Source organism: Haliotis cracherodii, unplaced genomic scaffold (assembly GCF_022045235.1).
Source record: "Haliotis cracherodii isolate W230 unplaced genomic scaffold, xgHalCrac1.p SCAF_25, whole genome shotgun sequence".
In the NCBI taxonomy this organism is placed as follows: domain Eukaryota; kingdom Metazoa; phylum Mollusca; class Gastropoda; order Lepetellida; family Haliotidae; genus Haliotis; species Haliotis cracherodii.
Genome location: NW_027266281.1, coordinates 3394009 through 3413643, shown reverse-complemented (window position 1 = coordinate 3413643; position 19635 = coordinate 3394009).

The following is a 19635-nucleotide window of genomic DNA, read 5'->3' as shown; positions in this document are numbered from 1 at the left end:
TTAGAATTACAAAATCGACCCTGATCTAGTATATTTACTCTAATTATCAGGTTTGTTTGACAAATTTTATCTGTTCGCTGCACAGCGTTAGGCGCAAGATTACATGAATATCGCTATGTCATATACATGAAAATGACAAACAAACGTTTTTGCAACATTAACCAATTTGGTTATCTCCCATTAGTTAGACAGCCAGTTGTCAGACAGCCAGTTGTCAGACAGCCAGTTGTTAGACAGACAGTTGTCAGACAGCCATTTGTCAGACAGCCAGTTGTTAGACAGCCAGTTGTCAGACAGCCAGTTGTTAGACAGCCAGTTGTCAGACAGCCAGTTGTCAGACAGCCAGTTGTCAGACAGCCAGTTGTTAGACAGCCAGTTGTTAGACAGCCAGTTGTTAGACAGCCAGTTGTCAGACAGCCAGTTGTCAGACAGCCAGTTGTTAGACAGCCAGTTGTCAGACACTGAAGTAGGAGATTAATTAGGGCAGTACCCACAACAATGGTACAGTCCTACTCAGTGAACTAATTAGGCATGTCTCAAGGTTCATTGTTTGATCTTTCTCTACTTATTTTCTACTTATTTATTGTTAAAGTTATTTACTAGATTGCTACTCCAGTTGCATGTTGTACTCTGATTATAAGTTATTATGTTAATCCAATTTGTAGTGTTTGATCTTGTGGAAAATGAAGAACTTCTCAACTAGACTACTACTCAAGTTACACTTGCACTTAGCTGCTTGTTATAATAACATTCTTAATATAAAACAATTAATCTTTTACAATCAATTTGTCAGAGTCTACTCAGTTTAACCAACTGTGATATAAATATCATTACTGGCACATCATGGAAGCATTATCAGAATGGCTGGGTTAAGGAAAGTGGAATATATACTGAACAGCATTGAAAACGCACCAGCAATAAATCTTGAAATATTACAAAAACAACTTGAGCATTGGCCGATTTTAATTAGAACAGACATAGACGGATTATTAAGAAAGACGACAAAGGAAACAGGAATACCACACAGTAATTACATTTACGTCATCAGTGTAAGGAAGACACAAAGGGTTCAAATGAAAAGTCAATAGCTGGTATGTCCGCCATTGGCAGCAACACAGGCCATGTCTTCTCATCGATCGAATAAGTCTGCGAATAGTGTTCTGGGGCATTCCACTCTTGACGTAGAGTATCAGCGTTTGAAACCATGAGAAACCATTCTGCAGCTAGGTTAACATGGATACTCTATTCAGACACCTAATCCTTACTCCGAGCCGGCCATTCCTTGTTTATTCCCCTCAATTCCCCTAAATCATCGCCACGCCATGCCGCGCCGCGCCGCGCCACGTCACGCCGCGCCATCACCCGCCGCGCCATGCAGGGAATCATCGTTAAATGATGGTACTTGTTGTTGACTGGAGCTCGGCATTAATTTGAAAAGGGTAAGGCTGGTCGGCTCGGAAACAGCAGGTAACATAAACTCGACGCTAAATTCTATTCTACCAATGTCATCTAAAATTCCCCTGCAGAAGCGCTAGTAAAATCTATACTGATTCACAATGCGAACACAGAGAGCTTTTTGTTGGTTGGTTTGTTGTTTAACGCTGCACTCAGCAATATTCCAGCTATATGACGGCAGGCTGTAAATAATCGAGTCTGGACCGGACAATCCAGTGATTGATATCATGAGTATCGATCCACGCAATTGGGATCGATGACATGTATCAACCAAGTCAGCGAGCCTGACCACCCGATCCTGTTAGTCGCCTTTTACGACAAGCATAGTCGCCTTTTACGGCAAGCATGGGTTGCTGAAGACCTGTTCTATCCCAGAATCTTCACGGGTCCATCACAGAGAGCAGCATTTGAAACAGTCGTTGTGTATTGCTTACCATAGCTTTGCTTGTTTGTTTTTTTTGGTTATTTGTTGTAACACCACACTCAGCAATAATCCAGGTATATGACAGCGGTCTGAAATTAACCCGCAAACCAGCGATACAGGCAAGTCTAGATAAGCGGACAGTAAGGCCGTCAATCACTTATATAGACAACTTGTTCTTGTTATTTATGTAATCCAGGAATTATTATTTAAACTCATAAATTTTGCCTTAAGGACTTGTGAAAGTCAAGCCGTAAACGTGACACAAGGCCTTACGCAGTCAGGGTGTGATAACAGCAGTCAAGGCCTTACGCGGTCGGGGTGTGATAACAGCAGTCAAGGCCTTACGCGGTCGGGGTGTGATAACAGCAGTCAAGGCCTTACGCGGTCGGGGTGTAATAACAGCAGTCAAGGCCTTATGCTGTCGGGGTGTGATAACAGCAGTTAAGAAAGTCACCGAGCCTAACCACTTGCCTCATCCATTAAGTCGCCTGGTACATATAGGTTGCTGAGGCTCTATCCTGACCGTGGTAAGCTACTCACATTTACGTAGAAGAAAGCATAATCTACTATCGAACATAATCTCTGTCCGAGTAATGATACTCACGATTACAATATATACGTAGATGAAAGTATCATCCACGTAGATGTTAGTAGTATTGTAGCAGGCGTATATATTGGTATTTTAGTTTTTTTGTAAATAAAATTATTTCAAGTTTTGTTTCTGTTGAACTATATTCAACAGAGGTTTGTTTTTATCCGTGCCTAGTTAGGTTTAATACCGCTCGCCTCCGGCCTCAGGTTCATGGCATAAAACCTAACTCAGGACCAATAAAACCACATTACTCCTACAACTTCGCACCCAGTTAATGAAACGCCTGTAAAATCTCAATTTTCTTTTGCTGTTTCAAAACGAAATAATGAAGGAATGACCTGTGGTAAATAAATTAAAGTGGAAAGCTGTCTTAAGGAAAAGGTTAAGCAATTCATTTTTAAGACAATTCACAAAATGATCTCATACAATGTGTACATACTGTTACATGTAAGTGTAGATTCTCAAATTGAAACAATGTGTTAACCCAGAAATATGTACGTAAAAGAACTTAGAGTGAAACCAACAAACAACCAACGAATGCTATACAATCAACAAATGTATTACAAAAATCATTATAAATCAATACAAATTACTGCCCAGCAATTACAATAGCAGAAAACAATAGATGATAGTACAATATTCAAAGACAATACATTAAATGATGGCAATGGTCTATATCAAATACAAAACTACAGTGGCGATAGCCAAACTCAGTGATAATAATATATATTCATCCAGTGGCTACAGTGGGCAGTGTCTTCCGAGATGGGCACAGGCAGGGATTCGGTGGGGGGGGGGGGAGTGATCCACACACGAAAGCTGTTGCTGTTGCTATTTTCGACAGGGTAAACATTATGATTTCAATTTTTTGTTTTGATATTTCATGACTAGATTTTAACATTTTACAAACCTTTGTTTCTGGCGGAAATTGGGTTATTTTATCCAGCCCGCTCTATTTTTCTCGCTTGAAGCATGGAGTCAATATAATATGTCAGCCCCTGCCTTACAACAAAGCTAATCTGCAAATAATTCATCTCACAGATATGACGCCTGTAGAGAAGAAATTACAATAAAAACACGTCAGAACACCTTGAAGATTAAAAAACCCGACAAGATCTTGAAATGCAAGGAATACAATATCTTTCTTTCGTGTGTGGTTGTAGATAGACTGGGATCCTGTCTAATGACATCCGCGCGTACCAACTGTGAAACCAGTTTGCCACCACACACGGCAGAGATTGTACGGTTATAAATAGGCGGGTTTCATTTCACAAGCATAAAAAAAAGAAATAAAAAATAATCTAAATTTACGCCTGCATGAACTGGCACGTGACTGTCTGCTGGTCTTTTTTGGCCATGTTGTTCGCATCTGTTGGTCTGCTCAAGGAGTTATCCAGATTATAGTCAGCAGACTGAGCTAAAAAGAGTGAAGAGTTCATGTAAACATGTATAGTTTCAAATGCATGGTTGCTGGAATGACTGAACGAACAATGGACGAATAAAGGATTGAAATTATTGATCAATAAGGGGATACAATTAATGAACAATTGAAACATCTGATTTGGCGAAGAGGTTACAAATGTATGAATTATTTAATGGGTGAATGCATGATTCACAGATGAATCAAAATAATCAACGAAGGAATCACTGACTGAGTATGGTTTTACGCTGCTTTTAGCAATATTCCACCAATATCACGGCGGGGGACACCAGAAATGGGATTCACACATTGTACCCTTGTCGGGAATCGAACCCGGGTCTTCGGCGTGACGAGCGAACGCTTTAACCACTAGGCTACCCGACCGCCCCCGAGGGAATCAGTGAACGCATGTATATAAGTAGGGATGAAGAAGATCAGACCTCAGACGTTTGCCGCTTCGGTGAAACCCACAAGCACAGGTTCATGTGCTGACAAACCTACAATCATAATCGGGGCGAACCGGGATTCGATCTCATAATCATATGTTTCTGGCGTGCCCATGGGACGCAACTCTGCACAGCGAATCGCGGCGCCTTAGACTTCTGGGCCACCAGTGCCCCCATTTATTCAACGAATGTATTTATATAAGAAGAGATGAAGAAGATGAGAAGGTGTTTGCATGGATGGGTGAAGGAATTCACGAATTAATTACCCTATGTGATGGTATTTTGACTGCTAACCATCTTGTGCCAGACAAGGCAGCTTGGGTTGTATACTCCCCAGGGAGCTGAGAATGAAAATCGAGTTCACACTGATCCATTAATGGGGATAATAATGTCAGCTTTGAACATGCAGCTTGTGTGTGGAGTCAATGTCTCCCAATGTCAGTCAGGCTGGTTAGAGATTAAAATAAATAAATCCAGCAAAGATGGTTTGAGTGATCCTGGCACTGGTTAGGCTGGTCATGTAGCTGGAATATTGCTGAGTGTGGCGTTAAACAACAAACCATTTAGTATCACAGATATCACATTGAAACAGACAATAAGCATTGTTGGAGTAAAGTACACTGATAATGTAGGGACAAAAACATAATGTGCGTAAAGCGTTGTTGTTTGCATATGAAAGTAATATTTCCATGATAACAGTGAGATCTTTGAAATTGGGAGTCTTATATTGTGAGCCTAGACTCGGCAAGGCTAGCAGATGAAAAATTCAATCATGTGAAATTGTCTTGAAGATATTTGAACGAATCATATTTTGTGTGCCAGAGACCATTAACGGTTGATCGCACGAATATACATAATTTTCGCCTGTATCATAATTAAGCGCAAAATCACGTTGGCAAAACGATGAAGTAGGATATAAACAGTCTCCACTAAATAAGCTTGGTAAACAACGAGGCTCCCTAACGCATTATACATCTACAATCGCTGCTACTACATCGATTTTATCAGTTTTCACTTAGAGTACAAATAATTTCAGCGCTAACATACTCAAAAAGGAATAATAGAAGATATAAGCATGAAATTGTAGGGTATTGGATAACTTTTTGAAAGCTATTGTCTATAGTAATGGTTATTGGGCCACAATTAATAAACAAATCCTTGAAACCGGGAGTCTGATTTGTTTGGGACAACTCGGAACCGCAGATGTCGTGGATCTGCACTAGATGGCGAAGAGTGATCCACACACGAAAGCTGGTCAAGATGTGGTGAAAGGTGTGAGAGACATGTGGTAACACGCTCTTGTCTGCTTATATACAACCTACCTAGCTACTGGAAATTTCTACACAGTGCCCAACAACAAAGAATATTCCACGTGTTTCTATAACAGACTATCACCCCCCGCGGGATACCGGACCGGAAGTTTACACATCCCACTAGCATCTACATAACTGATCACACACACACACTAACTAACTAACTAACTAACTAACTAACTAACTAACTAACTAAAAGCCATGGCAAGTCTAGACCAAACTGAACCATATCTAGTTTCCTAGCAGGGAAGGAAAGGTTCTTTTGAATGAGTGAATTGGGTTTAATGCTGCCTTTAACAGTATTCCAGTTATATCGCGGCGTGTCAGCTTAATATGGGAGGAAAGCCCCACGTGATGCAGGTCTCAGACGTTTACCACTTACCACTTCGGTGAAACCCACGAGCACGGGTATGGCGCTGACAAACCTAGAAACATAATCAAGTCGGTTCTTTTGAAATAAATAGACTACAATTAGTGTTTCCATAGCCTCCATTACAGGCAACTGTTTCACACAGGGGTAGCAGTGCTAGATCAGACAATAGTACGTCTATTTCAATCTAGGGAAGTAACGACAGTCTAAGCTCTAACATGGCTTTGTGAAGGAGGCTTTGCTGTTGTTGTTGTTGCTGTTGCTATTTTCGACAGGGTAAACATTATGATTTCAAATTTTTTGTTTTGATATTTCATGACTAGGTTTTAACATTTTACAAACCTTTGTTTCTGGCGGAAATTGGGTTATTTTATCCAGCCCGCTCTATTTTTCTCGCTTGAAGCATGGAGTCAATATAATATGTCAGCCCCTGCCTTACAACAAAGCTAATCTGCAAATAATTCATCTCACAGATATGACGCCTGTAGAGAAGAAATTACAATAAAAACACGTCAGAACACCTTGAAGATTAAAAAAACCGACAAGATCTTGAAATGCAAGGAATACAATATCTTTCTTTCGTGTGTGGTTGTAGATAGACTGGGATCCTGTCTAATGACATCCGCGCGTACCAACTGTGAAACCAGTTTGCCACCACACACGGCAGAGATTGTACGTTATAAATAGACGGGTTTCATTTCACAAGCATAAAAGAAATGTTTCCGGAATGTTATGCTCCCATTTCACTACGACCACGAATATCCCAAATCACCCCCAATAGGAAATTTTTCATGTTCGTAAGTAGTTGGTGGCTTTCGTAAGCGCTTGTAAAATAATAAATTATAAAAATTAAAAGAAGCGCACATAAAATTCTGTATGTTCATTTTTTGTGGTGGTGGTGGTGGAGGGAGTATGTTGAGGTGGTGGTGGTGGCGATCCCATCCTTAAAAAAAGACAACCCAACACTTATTATGTTTTTTCAACTTTTTGATAAACCAACAAAAACAAAACAAAAGCCAGAGGATTAGGGGCGTCCCTGTGATTTTTGTGAAGATGAACTTTCTTTTTTATCACTAGGGTGTGAACGTATGTACACTCCTAAAATGCAGTGAACAGGAACTTTGTCATTTGGGTGTGAACGTATGTACACTCCTAAAACGCAGTGAACAGGAACTTTGTCATTTGGGTGTGAACGTATGTACACTCCTAAAACGCAGTGAACAGGAACTTTGTCATTTGGGTGTGAACGTATGTACACTTCACGAAACAGGGAATGCATCACGTTGTTAACTGTCGATACGGGGTTATCCCCTACCGTGATATCAGTATAAAGAGATCCAACTGGGCCTTTGAACATTCGCAAGCATCTCTGCGCATCATCATGATGGATGTTTCTCCCTTTTCTCTGCCTTGAAGGACGTCTGGTCAGGTTGAAAGTCTGATGAGGACTGACCTTTAAACCATTTTTCGTTTCCTTTTACGTTGTTTCTGGTGGGTGGTGGTGGTGGTGGTTGGGACGACTTTACGTCTTTTAGGGGGTCTCGGCTCATGTTCCTCCAAGACATCCATCAGGGCTGCTGTTCCACGATGTTTCAGACTCTCTGACCATTTGCGTTTGCCTGCAACCACATGACTCACCAACCTGGGTAGGATCTTTTTACACATCTTGAGCACCAATGTTCCGCATTGTCCTCGATTCATCTGGTGTGCCAACGCGTGTCCCAACATGTTGCTTCTGCGTTAGTAGCGACGTCTGAAGTGAAGTGTTACGATGGCTTTCCACATTTGAAATAGCACGGGTAGCCCCGTGTCGTCCATGATATAGAGTTTAATACCGTCAAAGGAACCATGACGCAGTCCAAGGTAGCAAATGTGCTGAGGGCTTTTAATCACCACACTGTCTTGCATCATCTTCTTTGACACAGGCACGTTGATCAGCAAGGGAGACATCATATTGCCTACAAATTGATCTTCGACCAGGTTGGTGTAAATGTACATGGTATCAAATCCTGACTGATGATTAGCTATTGTATCACCTCTGATTTCCACATAGCCACCTACCAAGGGAGTAGAAACCCCCAACTTGCCACTGGGCCAAGGCACTCAAGGGAACGGGCGTCTCTGTGTAGGTTATAGAAGTCCTCCTCACCGATGAGCGGTAGTTGAACAAATCCGAGCATTCTCGAGAGTGGACTTGGCATGATCACTTCTGTGGAATAGAGTGGTCCACCAATATTTCCCATGAGAGGATGATTGATTGCTACTTCTTCAGGGGCTTGCAATCGCACCTTTCCATCTTCAATCATATCAAATCGAAGACTATCTTGGGGATACTTGACATCAATGACAAACCGTCTGCCATCACTTTGGACTCTGTCTCAGGGCTGTTCTTTCAAGACACCCATAATATGTTCCTGAATCAAACGGTTGAGGGTTTTCACCAAATCTTCAGATGAATAGCCGTCTTCCTCGATATGAATCTTCTTGCTTTCGTAATGGACGACACCATGCTGAAGCTGTGGTATAGAGCTTCCTGCGCTTTCATACACAAGGGTGTCTTTTTTCAGTTTGAGGTTCAGGGCAAAACAGTCAAAGGGTGGGGTGACGTTGTACCATGTCATCGGAAAGTGAATTTGGCTGACGCCCACCTCCCACTGTTGGCGATCCAGATGCAGAGGATAAGGCAACTTGATTTCATACGCATTGAAAGTCTTGTTTGTATAAATGTCCATGGAGGCATCACTCGGCAGGGTCATGTAAAAGTCTTGTTTCCAAAAATAGGTGGCAGCCATGATGACGTGAGCTAGGGTAGAAACCTCAGGGTGGATGAGGTATCAAGTTGAAGTCTTCTGGTGGGTGGGGTCATCATGGGTATGCCTGTTGAGTCGGCCAAGGTGGGTGGTGGAAGTATGTATCCCAAACAACTGGAGAGCAGGGCTGTCAACAACTGTTTCTCTCCGTGATCCAAGGCCAACTGTACCATGCTCATGATGATCACACCATATATCACAATGATCTGAGCAAAAAACACGACTTAACTGCATCGTAATATCATGTAAAACAACACCAAGGTAAGTGCAGCAGCAAGAGGAGGTTCATCGGTACCCACGGATGCTAAGAGGCTTCTCTGCAGGGGTAGCGGTGGTGGTGGCGGTTCTGTCATCGCGTGTGTACCCCCTCTGAATGAGTCTGAGTGACAGCATGATCCATATTTTATCTGTACACTATCTGCAGGGATCCACGAATTAAAACTGGCAGGGAAGCCAGTCCAAGACCCTGTTGACCCTGTTTCGGTCCTGGACGTCTTTTCAGCACGCGATCCACGGCATACACATCATCTGTTTTCAAGATGGGTTGTATTTCTTCAGGGTAAAAGGTTCCTTGGAGGACTTCACCATGATCATCTTTGATCCGATACACAGGAGTTGTTCTCCCTGTCACCAACCGGTCCAACGTAAACAGTTCAGTGGTCCAGTTGGGGAGATAACCTTTCTCAAAGGTGACTTTGGTTTTGTTCAGATGTACACGGGTGCCCGACATTAAAAGAGAGGGGGGTCTTGTCTTGGGGGACGACAGTCTTTATGTTGCTATTTTCTTTTTGCGCTGCTGCTGTTCGTCCATGTAGTCTAACACCCAAATTTCTGACTGAGGATCTCCTGGAAGGACATCCACAGGTCAATGATCAATGGTCTGATGCACACGACGGTTGAACGACTTGACCAACAAGCAAGGTATGAAAACCTTCGGTCAAAGCAGAACTGCTCTTGGCCTTCAGGGGTTGCACCCATGCCATCTTTTGAAAACACATCATTCACCCACAGCAGATATTTGAATCCTTGGTTGTCGTCTTGAAAGGCAATCATGTCACTCAAGTCTGCTTTCCTTCCACGGTCAGGGTTCCCTCTGGAGTTCCCTTTTGAATTCTTGTCATCAAATTCATGGCTTAACTGGACATGGCTTTAAGAACACTTCGTCTATCACTTGTTGAGGAGGGGCTGTTGGCGCTGCAACTCTAGCATGCGTTGCAACAGTTGGTTGTATTCTTCTTCCCCCATGTGAAAAGTCTGCTGTGACCTCTGCATCAACGCGTCCATCTCTTCCAAATTTTGGAGACGTTTCTTTTCCAAGAGAGGGGTGTGAAGTGTCTGATGATGATGTTTGGTGGCCTGTAGACTTTGCCATGTGTCTTCAGGCACCAACACCATCTTGCATGCGTACTTCATGGTGGCACACCACACACTGATCCCAACCTTCCTGGTGTCAGACCATTTATTACTTTCCTCCAAACAAGGAGGCTAGGGCAGAACCAATAAGAGGAATGAGTCCTCCTAATAATCCTCCTCCATGTTGAAGAAGTTTACGTTTCTTGCTTAGAGGTACTTCTTTTTTCATGAGCGTATTCAATACTTTACCGTGTCATAGCAAGTTTTGATGTTGAGTCATGGTCATGGGAATATTGCCTGCATACAAGTTCACCACACATTCACAAAGGGCACGGATGAGATTGGTAGGAGCATGTTTGAGAATGGCTTTGTGCAGAGCATGTTTCTGTTTCCTGAAGCACTGAGACATCTTTCCTGAATGGAGGTGTTAGCCTGAATGAGGCACCTGATCTGCAGCTTCTCTCTTTTATCAGACAGTGGCGCGCAGGAGAGAGTTGCAACTGTTGATCTGCCTTCTTGGACTTTCTTTGGGTCTGCATGTGCACCAATCGTCTGAGAGCATCAGCTTGTTACGCTTTCATGAGATTTTCATAAGCCTTTACTTTTAGGTTAGTAGTCATCTTTGTTGTTGTTGTAGGTCGGTTGCGCCTGGTGTTGCGCCTGTTTGAGGATTGGTGTTTGAAGATAATGTTGCCATTGCAACAGAATGCGTGTCAAGACCCCTGCAAGTGTTCCACTACCACTGCGTTGCATCTGGTAGTCAAGACGTTCATCCATAGGTTGACGTGGATTGACAATTTTAGTCAGGGTATCATTATGTCACTGCAACCACTTCTTATGTTGAGCTTTCAATGGGATGTGTCCTGCTCTCAGGTTCCCCACGACAATCGCAAACCACTGCAAAAGCCGATTTCTTCCTTTGAGGGCAAGGGTTGTCTCATCCCTTGTTGGGAAAATAGACGGTCTCTTGTCTTTTTTCTTCTTTCGTGGGGACTTCTGCTGCTGCAGACGTTGAAAGCATTGAAGATCGAGTGGTGGCGAGGGTGGCGAGGGTGCTGATGAGGAAGGGCGTTGTTGTTCCTGACGATGCTTGTTCAAGGGTACCATCAAAGAGTAAGAAGGGCCTGTGGGTGGCGAGGGTGCTGATGATGTTGAAGGACGTGGTGGTGGCTGCTGCTGACGATGCATATTCACAGGGACCATTGAAGAGGGAGACAATGCTGATGGTGAAGGAGTTTTGTGAAAAGCAGGGGTCACAAGTCCCTGTAGTGATGAGGGGGAAACCATACTGTCATAGACATCATTCATCATCTCTTGGTGTTTGTTCTTTCCCTTCATAGGATGAACCTGTTTCCGTCTTTGCCCCATGATGACTGTGGCTCAACTGAAGGAAGGTCAGCGGGTTCGCCTGCTTTTATGAAAGTCTCTACATCTCATAGGACCGGCACATACACGAGGGGTAATTCGGATTTCGAAAACAGGCAGGCGCGTACGTGATGGTCTTGCAACGTGGTGGGCTTCAAGTCCAAGAACAGGTAACTGTAAGGCTCTCGGGTGGCATCTTCATAGGCTTCACGCAGAAAAGGAACTTTGCCTGGAAACACCTGGCGAGCCAGACTGTCGATCTGAGAAGCATCTCTCGGATTTTTAAAGAGGACCATGTAGTGAGCATTCAGACTGATGGTGTGATTTTGCCTCGAGCTCTGAGTGAGATACAGCACGAATGTGTTTCAGTGATGACTTTTCTTGGTGAACCATCCCAGCACTTTCTTCTTCTTTCATATTGTCACCCAGCAAATCATCGATGACCAGCCAATGCCAGGCCACCCCTTTTTCGGGCAAGGCACGATCCGCTTCTTTCATGCTGTGCACAAAATCAAGAGCGACCCCTAAGTGGTCTCTCATCTCTTCCAACTCATGATGAAGCGGTTGCCATTCGCTGTACACCCACACAATGCGATGGGGTGGTGTATCCAACACTTCGGGGCGCTGCATCTGCTCCATACATGATTTCACAAAGGACCTTTTCCTGATCCTGTGGGTCCCACAATAAACATCGTAAAAAGGGTGGCGTAGGGTCAAAGCGGAGGTCATGACCTCTTCATCATCATCATCACCACGTGATGTCATCCTGTGTTCTGGCTGACTGACATATGGCAGCGGCGGTGATGGCAGCGGCAGTGATGGCAGCGGCGGTGATGTCACTGGTCTCATAGGTGATGGTGTTGGTGAAAAGCCATGGACATGATTTTATGACGAAGTAAGGCATCTCTTCTAGAAAATATCTTCCTAAAGTCTGTACACGATGTCGGCTTCATGACATCTTACAAGGCAACTGATCAAGCATGACCTTTCTCTTTTATCTATTTTTTTTCTTTTCACACACACACACACACACACACACACACACACACACACACACACACACACCTAGAAAAAGAGCGAAGACCGTCAAAGTCCTAGCACTGAAGGAGAGATCAACCATGTCGTCTCGATACAGCTGTTTGACGTGCCAGACCAACAGTCAACAATGTCCGTGGATGAGTAACGTCTATTCGAGGGCAATAGTGGCCTACTCACCTGGTGAATCGGAGACGATCCTATCGCAGAGCCCACAAATCTGAAGCTATTGCAGCATTACTACAAGGTATACAACGTTGAGTTGACGTCCCGTACTGTTGGAGTGGTCCGTATTATCATCTAGTATCGAGATCAAGGAAATGTAATGTAACAACGATGGAATACACACCGCTTACAACATGGATACAGCACGTTGTGTGGGGTGTTAGATACGATGGACTGGAAGGACACCGCCAAAAATGACGCCATGGTATTAGCATGGTTTCATACCAAAGTGTCTACCTCCGTTCCTGTGGTTGAGATGCCTGCCTTTCGACTGAGTGCCCAGACGCATACCCTACATCAAAAGAACCAACCTTTCTGCCCTTATTGGGGGGCGTTTAAAAAGTTGAAAAAACATAACAAGTGTTGTGTTGTCTTTTTTTAGGATGGGAATCGCCACTACCACCACCACTTCATTCGGGGTTTTTTAAAAAAACTTAAGGATTTTACGTGCGCTTCTTTTAATTTTGATATTTTCATATTTCATCTTGGAGGCGCGCGCGACACCGGAAACGCAAGTTCCCTCATCTTGGATGCGCACGCATCATATGTTACAAATATATCGACTGTGTCCAGACAATGACAGGACATTTAGGACCATTGAGGATAGCAATCCGACTTTTTCACTTTTCGTGTCGTAGAGCTGTCGTAGAGCTGTCTGATCTCAAACGGGAGCAATAATCGGCACTGTGTTAACTTGGCCTTATTTAAGGCACTGAGAACAATGGGGAGACGGACAATTTGGTACTTGGGACAAGCGTGACATTTCCAAAGCAAGGTCTGCATATTTGCCATGTTTTTCCTCAATCTTGTCAATCACAATAGCGTCAAAAGGGATAGAAAATTCAATAATAAAAATGATTTCATTGAATTTATAAAAAAGGACAAGATCAGGTTTGTTAGCCAAGATAGGTCTGAGGCTGTATAGGGGCCTATTCCAAAGAATGTTGTATTTATCACCTTACATGACGCCCTCTTCTTATTCCGGGTCGTACCATGGGTTGATCTCTGTGTCAAAACCACAAGCATGGCGAAGATGGTAATCAAATGATCGAGGTACACCATCATGTCGCTTTCCTTTCCTTTCCTTGTTTCCTTTAGTTTCATTGGGAACCGGTTTATTACCCTTTTGTGGTTCATTGTCTTTTGGAAACTGTATGGAGTTCCTCCAATATTCGAGCAGCAGCATACACGCAACAGTTAATGTCCTGCAAGGAACAGTCCGCATTAAGAGTGACAGAAATAATGTCATTTAATTTATTCTTGGAAATGATTTGTTAAATTGTTTCCCCGTTTCTCTACAGGTAAATCACAGATTTGCTTACAGAATAACATAAACAACATATACAAGGGGTCATCAGAAAGATCCTTGACAGAAGAGGGGTCAGAATTGAGAAAAAACACCATCAGGAATTTCATTTTTTAAGCCTATGGGTAGGTCATCAGAATTTTGTATTTATCATTTTCCATGATGCCCTCTACATATTCCTGGTCGTACCATGGGTGGAACTCTGTGTCGAAATCACAAGCATGGCAAAGACTAATAAAATGATCGAGCTACACCATCATGTGGTTTAAGATACTGTGTTTGTGCCAAAGCTGGGCATCCACTGACAATGTGTTGGACAGTCTCCTTAAATTCATTACACAATCTACATTTCATATTTACTTTTTGATGCAAAATCACACATTGACGGTTTTGTGTGGGAAGTGACTGGTCCTGAGCAGCAAACAGAAAGCCTTCTGTTTCACTTTTCAGGCCAGACGACTTCATCCAAGCAAAGGACTCTGAAGGATTGCTGATCTTCTCAACACACTGCACATTAACTCGATGCAGTGGTCGCTCAGATAGCCTTTCCTTTAAAAACTGAGTCTAGGCCGACTTGATATGGCATTTCGTTTGGTCATTTGTACCGTCCAGCAGTACAGAACCATCAACAAAATCAACACTGACATTGAGATTATGTGCTACATCCTTGGCTCGTTTTAGAAAACTGTATCTTGAGTCTTGACATGCTGCACAAGAAGATCAGACAAATAAATGTGTGCAAAAGTGCACAAAACAAATCTATCATGAAGAGCCCCAACGTTAATCAAACCACGTCCTCACATATCGATTGGTAAATATAAGCGATTGAGAAAAGACGGACAGTGGTGGGATCTACTGTCTGACATGATTTGTCGTGTGAGGGTGTCAATACCCTGAATTTCTTGTTTCGTCCAATCAACAACACCAAAAGAATATGAAAGGATGGGTACAGCATAAATATTTGTGGCTTTTACTTTATTGCGAGCGTTCAGCTCTGAAATCCAGATTTTCTTAAGTCTACATTTGTACTTTTGTAAGTTTTTCCTTGAAATTGGCATACTGGAGTTTGTCCCTAATCTGCATCCCTAAGTACGTATAGGCCTGACCTGACCACAAGATGGTCAATAACTCCTCCTCCAAGTAAACTGACTGATCCTCCCTCGTCTACCTTGCCATGTTTAGGGTGAAGAGTGTTGCATTTTTCGAGTCCAAACGACATGCTGATGTCATTAGAAAAGGACTCGACAAGGAGAATCTGTTTTTTGAGTGTGGATCCTCCATTGGCAATAAGTTTAAGGTCATCCATATAAAGGAGGTGAGTAAGGGGTTTGGGGATCTGCGCTGAGGAGGTCCAGGATGAAACCTTTCTCTTTGCTAAGCAAAAATCTTAAAGGATTTAATGACAAACAGAAAAGCAAAGGACTGAAAGAATCGCCCTGAAATATTCCTCTTCTCAAAAAAATAGGTTCTGTAGTCACCACCTGCCCCTGCGAATACATCTCAAGTTGAGTTGACCAGCAATTCATTAAAGACTTGAGTAGAACAAGTAGTCGCTCGGGGAGCTCAATACATTCCAGTGACTTCAAAATCCATTCATGAGGTACAGAATCATAAGCTTTTCTGTAGTCTATCCAACACATTGAAAGGTTACGGTGGTAAGTGTTCATAAGAATCATTTTCTGAACCAGCAATTGATCCTTACAACCCCAACATCCCTTATATCCATCCATTATATAAGTAAACTATTGCATGCATGAATTGAATCTATACACTGATGAATATTTCTTAGGTTACTGTAAAACAGAAAATTAATGCGAAAAATGCGAGTGACGGAAGGTCGTATTAACTTTATGCGCATTAATTATTCAAATAACAAAATCACCTACACAAAGTGAAGTTGAGTAGTGGTCAGTTCACATCCTGTGAAGCAACCCAGATTGGCGCCAGCCACGAATTATCCCATCAGTGTCCTTTACTTATTAATGTTTGTTTCTTCTAATGTCCACTCCGTTAAGTTTCTTCTAATGCCCACTCCGTTAAGAGAATGTACTTGTTGTTACCCTGTCTGGCTCGGCATTAAGGAGCTAAAACAAGGACTGGTTGGCTCGGAGTCAGTATACTGTGTCTGAGTGGGGTATTCATGTTAAACTGCGGCACAGTATCTCAGTGAGCTAGCACTATAAATCGGCATCAGTCCGGACTAGTACATGCAGCCTCACCCAAACACGTGCATGCACCTTGCTATATAAGTGCAATAATCTTGGACGCGACGTTAAAACCCCTCTTCATCTCACCCTTCTTTGTGACAACGGCGGCCTGCCATTCACTCACTCTCAATTCTGCTACGAGGTGAGCTCCAATTTGACCCCAGAATTGGTACTACATAACTAAACCGTGAAAAGAGTAAATGACCACACAAGACCAATGAATCATCAATTAATCATATTCAAACCCACAGCTGTGGGTTTACAAGGCCAAATAAACGTCAACACTAATAAGTAACAGACCCTAAAATAATGTTGGTGTACTCGCGAATGTCCAGAATTTAGTCAATTGTGTAAGTTGTGAAACAGGCCCGTTTCTGTTCTTGAATCAGGTTTGTTGGTTGGTTTGTTTGTTGTTTAACGCCGCACTCAGCAATATTCCAGCTATATGACGTCGGTCTGTAAATGATCGAGTCTGGACCAGACAATCCAGTGATTGATATCATGAGCATCGATCAACGCAATTGGGATCGATGCTATGCATCAACCAAGTCAGCGAGCCTGACCCCCCGATCCCGTTAGTCGCCTTTTACGACAAGCATAGTCGCCTTTTACGGCAAACATGGGTTGCTAAAGACCTATTCTACCCCGGAATCTTCACGGGTCTCTTGAATCAGGAATAGTGTAGAAAGCTGGCAGAAGTTCGGTGTTTTCAATCAGGAATCCAATCCGAACTTAGCGAGTAGGTAACGAACAAGTCAGATTCATAAAGGCCTAGAATCTCCCTCGTGTCGTTCTTATATTATATAGGGACAACTCTCCTTCTCCCGAAACGTCTTGAATGATCAAGCTTGTCATGATTGTCAACAACAACCAGGGGAGGTAAGTCTAAATTCAAGGGGACGTTACTTTAGTCTTTATAAAAGTAATGCAAGAGGTACAGCCATCTTATTTAATAATAATTTTGAATTCAAAATTTTAAAAGTAATCAAAGATAATGCGGAAGGAATTTTTTTAGAACTATATATACCTGGAAACAAGACATTGTTTATACTTTTGTTAAGATATACGCCCCGAATCAAGATAGGCCTATGACTGGAAAACAATTATGGAAATGAATATGGATACGTTTAATTATAAGCATTTAAACAATCCCAAAGCAAGGAACGAGGTATTAGATATTATGGACACTTTTGATTTGAAATATGTGTGGCGAGAAATCCGTTCGACGGGCGTTGCACCTGGCGACAACCTAACCCCATTAAGCAAGCTAGATTAGATTTTGTCTTGTTTCCCGCCATAAAGTTCACTCGGTCAGTGAATGTGACATCCACCCAGGGTTGGACTCTGATCATTCTCTTATTTGTTTTTCAATAGAGTGAGTGAGTGAATATGGTTTTACGCCGCTTTCAGCAATATTCAAGCCATATCACGGCGGGGGACACCAGAAATGGGCTTCACACATTGTACCCATGTCGGGAATCGAACCGGGTCTTCGGCATGACAAGCGAACGCTTTAACCACTAGGCTACCCGACCGCCCCTCTTTCAATAGATATACACGAAGGTGAAAGAGGAAAAGGCCTCTTGAAATTCCATAATTCTTTATTACGTGATAAAGAATATGTTGAAAAAATTAGAATCAGAATTAAGGATACATTAAATCAGTATGAGGACGGACCTAATGAACATAAGGGAAAATATGTGTTAAACGATCAGTTGCTATGGGAAATAACACTTTTAGCTATAAGGGGTGAAACAATATATTATTCTTCAACTAGAAAAATAGTTACAGAGGCAAAGCAAAAAACAGCTTGAAAAGGATTTACTCAGTTTTGCAAAAGATTTAGATAGAACAGAAGTGGAAATAAAAAAGAAAAATATATTAAATAATATAGAGGAAATTAAAATGAAATTGAGGAAATATATAACCAGAGACCACGAGGGGCTTTTATAAGACCAAAGGCTAAATGGATTGAACATGGAGAAAAACCTAGTAAATATTTCTTACACCTTGAACAAAAGGTGTTTTTTTTAATAAATCAGTTTGTGAACTGTAGTTAACAGATGGAAATGATATAGGAAATCAGAAGGAAATTCTAGGTGAGACAAAACGATTTTATAAAAAGATTGTACACAAATAGGATTAGATAAATTATTTGAGAGGGATTATGTGCCAGAATTACCAGAATCTATATCCATATATTTAGAGGGGGGGGGGGCGCTCTGAAGTCACTGCAAGGAATAATAATGAGAAAAGTCCTGGGCCCACTTGCACAAAGCTATCTTAACGCTACGACTATTGTAAGTTTATTTTAAAGTATGGGAGTTACGATCATCTTAGCGCTAAGATCGCTTTGTGCAAGTGGGCCCTGGCCCTGATGGTTTCACAACAGTTGTATGGAACAACGGCAAATTTCCTAACATATCAGGGAACATAGACAAACATTTAGTCACTGAAATCTTATATTACACAATATCCTTCTTGACTCTAGGGGGCACGGGTGGCCCAGTCGTTTAAGGCGCCGCGATTCGCAGTGCAGAGTTGCGTCCCCTGGACACGCCAGAAACCTATGATTGTGGGTTCGAATCCCGGTTCGACCCGATTATGTTTCTAGGTTTGTCAGCACCATACCCGTGCTCGTGGGTTTCACCGAAGTGGTAAACGTCTGAGACCTGCATCACTTCGGGCTTTCCTCCCACATTAAGCTGACACGCCGTGATATAACTGGAATACTGTTAAAAGCGGCGTTACACCCAACTCACTCACTCACTCTTGACTTGAAAAAGATTCCCTATGCTGATTTGAATAGAGCTAGCTTGAGCTGGCTAGACTTGCTTTTGTATTAGTTTCTAGATTTTATTTTTCATAAAATAGATATATTCCACGGTCATGGTGCAGGAATACAGGGCACAGTTCAATCAATAATGTAACAGGCAAAAAAAACACAACAACTTTTAAGAGTATGCCTAGAGTCTCTTTTCAACCTATTTGCCATACAATGTTTCACTACTCACAAGGTGTAATAAAGGCAGTAAACTCTATAGCACACTGTTACAACCAGCTTTCATAAAATGTCAGGGAATGTTTTAATGGGAAGGAACTTTACAGAAAGTATTTACCGATGAACAGTGGTCGGGATTTAATTTGATGGCAACAATGTTTACCCAAAGTGAGATGGTTTCAGTTTAAGATTATCCACTACATATATTACCTTTTGATAAGTAGGGTAAGGGAGTGGATTTTGAATAATGTATAATTGTTGAAATGTTACACATTGTATTTTATTTGAAATGTGAATAAAAAATTATTATTTT